Genomic DNA, 3,951 nt, shown 5'->3' with positions numbered 1-3,951 from the left:
CACACACACACATACACACACACACACACACACACCCCATGTGCTTAAACAAACACATACAATAGCCCGCATGAGGAAAAAGGTGTTGACAGCCCGATGTATAAAAGACAATTGGTTCTGCAAGTGGACACAAATTGAAAGTGTAATGATTGCGTCAAAGCTTGTCCTTTAAGATTTATACTTTGATAAGTTGATAACGGCTGATTTAAAACAGAGCAATCTGTCAGAGCTAATACTGAGGCCAACATGTTCAATCACAGAGATAAAGTTAGGTCAGATAGGACCAGAGGCCCCGACCTTCCCAAAGGACGTAGTCAACCATTGAGGGTGAGATGTGAAATGTGAGATGTGAGTGGACTAAGGATGAACATTGGGAAACAGGTGACTGCACTGTCAAAAACACCTCAAGGACAGGGGTGTAAACATGAAAACAAAAATGTGTGTGTATAAGCATGTAGAAGATGAATTGTGTGCTTTTTAGATAGTTACACAAGGTATAAGTTGCAGTAAGCCTTTGATCAGTTTTTCTTTATTTAAGCTTCTAATAAGATACCCTCGACAGGAAGCGCTTGAAAGCCTATATACATAAGCTGGGCTGATACAAATTATGCAATTATTTTCTCCTCGCAGCTGAATACTGTGGTGCAATTGTGTCTGATTCATCATGCCGCAGGGTTTGTTTGAACTTTATGACTGAGCTGCACTGTGCACTGAAAACAAGACTTACTGGTGATCAGTGGAGCAAACACTGGTAAGTTGTTTTTTTTTAAACCAAAAAAAAACCCAGGGGAACCTTTAGAAAACAGTTCAGCGTTGCACTATTGTAAGAGTATGGGTTGTGTCCAGACTTGTGATAAGTTTGCCCTGCTTTTCTTTGATTCATAATTGCATTCAAAGAATGACAGTGTCAGTACCCAGTGTTATCAATTATGAGTAGATCTTCTTGTTCTTTAGTCTACAGTTTCCAGTCAGTGGTGAGTGTCAAATTTAGTAAATAAAGCTTCCTGTGTGAGAAACAATAAATGTGAAGATTTTAAAATAAACTCAAGTTACAGTTGATACATCAACTAGTCTATATCCACAATATTTAACTTCCGGGATTGGTCGGTTGCAACCGGAAATTCCGCTGGTGGTCACTCTTTACGGCCAGATGTCCGTTACCTTCCCCTTTTCTTGTGTTGGAATTTTAAACTCTGGTTGATTTATCAGATCTCTGCATAGTAAATTAGACAACTAGACAGTAATGGAGACAGCTTGCTAAAGTAACGCTAAACTAGCACGACAAAAAAACAACCTTTGAACATTTGAAATGTTCCTTCCCAAGGTTATTTTGCAACAGCACCAGGGCTCCGTCCGGCACTTGGCGCCGCACAAGACTATTGTGATTAGTTTAAAGAATTGCCAATCAATCAGAGGACGTTTTTCTCCCATCCTGGAATGCTATGTGGACTAACCAGACCCTATTTTGCAGCGATGTGGAGGAAGGTCTGGCAATGCAAGACTATAAATGAACTAACTTGAATTAAAATGCAACACTGTGACATTTAACACACTTGCCATGCTAATAAACAGATAATGGGGATCTAAAATCGGTCTACAAGCAGCACAGCACAAACGCTTTCAATCAAAATCCTTATGAATCGAAAAAGAAAGAAAAGCCAAAAAAAAGAAACAGGAAGTGACACGTGTGATGCTATTCCCCGACACACATGGCTCAGAGCCAGGAAGTCCCTCCTCTGCTTTGCTCCAACACTTGATCCAGGACCCTTATGCCTCAGTAAGGGACCTCTGGGAATCCAGCCACAACTCATTCATATACAACTACGTACAATCAAATATGCATACACACAGCCGTCAAACAATATGCACTCTCTTTAGAGAACCCATTAGTATTTTGAAGAGAACTCCTGTGTGCACACTCAAGCTCATTGTTCCTATTCTCACCGTGGATTAAGTCAATTGAGCAGGCACATAAACCGTAGCAAAATGGGCCCTAATCTCTACAACGGCCTCCTGTTTCAATGAATGGAATGTATGCATGAATCAGGAGTAATTGATGATGTAAACCTTTCCCATGGGACAGTTTGCCTCAGCATTCATCCAGGAGCATGGGAGTGGTGCACCTGGGTCAAATCACATTTAAACTTGCAATAACTGATTTCATTTGTTTCAACTCTTTAGCAGACAACACAGAAACTAAATGGCCTTGCAGAAATCAATACAAAGGTACTTTTCTGTGTCTTAAAAAATAATATGCTTGCTAAGACAACACCAGATAAATGTGACCATTAAACTTAATGTGGCAGTTGCCCCTTAGGCAATCAACCCTGTGACAGAGACACCACCCTACTGTTTCTAATGTAAAAGCATGCCAGTAAAGCCTCTCTTGTTACTTGTCTGACAGTGTGCATGCGTCATCCTAAACATTGGGTTACCTGAGAGCTGATGATTTTCACACGCTGTGGAAATTTCACCTGATTAAACCTGCATTTTTGAACTGTGAGAACTAACCTGTGTTCTTTGGGTTCAGGGAAGAAACTGAATTACTTCATACTGCAGACATTTTGCATGTGTTTGCATGCATTCCCACATATGTATGAACAGAGGCATACACACATTGTGGTAGGGTGGAACCTAATTAATCACTCTCAACTGCAGTTGCAACAACCGCAACTCACCTGTATTTATCATTTGCATACACGCATATAAATACACACTTAACTCTGTAGAGTTATTGAAAAAAATTTGACCTGATCAATCTGAGCTGGCTTTTTAAAACCTACTTCATTAAAAATGAAAGCCCATAAGACCTAACTGACAATCCATGCATGTGCTCAATGTACATTTTGCGTTCAAGTGTCCAGTGCATGCCTTTGTATAGTGTATGTGTGTGTAAAAAGGGGTGTGGGGTACTGACGGAAAATCCAAGTCAACCACAGGAATGTCTCAGTAACACATGCATCAGGTTCCCCTGGCCCCGTCTAACAAACTGACAGTGTTCTTTCCTTGACATCACTCATATAAACTCAGCGCAGGGCTGCACTCACGCTGATACATACATATTTTGATAATGCTATACTTGTTGTGGTTTGGGGTTTTTGTTTGGGTTTATTTTTCCCTTTCTTTGGCCTCCATGTGTTCTTGTCTCAGTTTTCTCCGTGGTCTTGTGTTGCTGGTCCTGTTTTGTGTTCCCCTGTGTCTGTTTGTTCTACTTCCTGTTTTATTTTGATAGTGTAGTTTCCTGTCTTGTCTAGCTTTGCTTTGTGCTTGTCTGATTGTCCTACCCCGCCCTAATGTGATTCACCTGACGTCTCACCTGTTCCCCGTTACCTCTTGTATTTAACCCCTGTGTTCCCTTTGTCTCTTGTCAGATCATTCTGGTTAGTTTGCCTGCTTGTTCCCCGTCTTCCTGTGGTTTCCCGTTCCTGCGACCAGCTTCACCGTGAGTCTCCCCTGCCTGTTTATCGTCCTGTCTGTTCCTCGCCCTTTTTCTCCCTGGACCCCTGTGGATTTTGTGTTTAGGATTTTTTTGCATTTTTCCTTGGAGTTTTGGACTGTCTGTTCCCTTGTGTGTTCTGTTCGTTGTTTTGGACAATAAATTATCCTGCCTTCGCCTGCCTACTCTGCGTTTAGGTCCTCCTTCATGCTGTACCATGACAATACTAGTAAGGACATTTGTCTCCTGGCCTCAAATCTGGGCCTGTCTACAAAACACACAAACTTTATTTTGGATATTGACAGTGAATCAAATAACTCACTAAAGGTGACATTGTTGCTCAAAATCAATGTTAGTTATTTTAGGTTGTTGATTTGTCAGGTTGAACCCCACTAGCGCCCCCCCATACATATGTGATACTGTACTGTCACTACTTAAAGTAAGAAGTGAGCAGTAACAGAAACTCATCACTTTGGAAAATCTTAAAACACACACACACACACACACACACACAC

At 41.2% G+C, this 3,951-nt stretch overlaps 1 protein-coding gene across 1 annotated transcript in view; it reads right to left on the bottom strand.

Moving 5' to 3' along the window:
- Nucleotides 1–3,951, bottom strand: part of usta (uronyl 2-sulfotransferase a) — a 54,159-nt gene that overhangs the window by 3,041 nt on the left and 47,167 nt on the right. The gene's annotated exons all lie outside the window — the stretch shown is intronic.

The sequence above is a fragment of the Etheostoma spectabile genome, chromosome 18 (genome assembly GCF_008692095.1).
Source record: "Etheostoma spectabile isolate EspeVRDwgs_2016 chromosome 18, UIUC_Espe_1.0, whole genome shotgun sequence".
In the NCBI taxonomy this organism is placed as follows: domain Eukaryota; kingdom Metazoa; phylum Chordata; class Actinopteri; order Perciformes; family Percidae; genus Etheostoma; species Etheostoma spectabile.
Note: the sequence above shows the minus strand (reverse complement) of the source record. Positions and strands in the feature narration are given on the sequence as shown.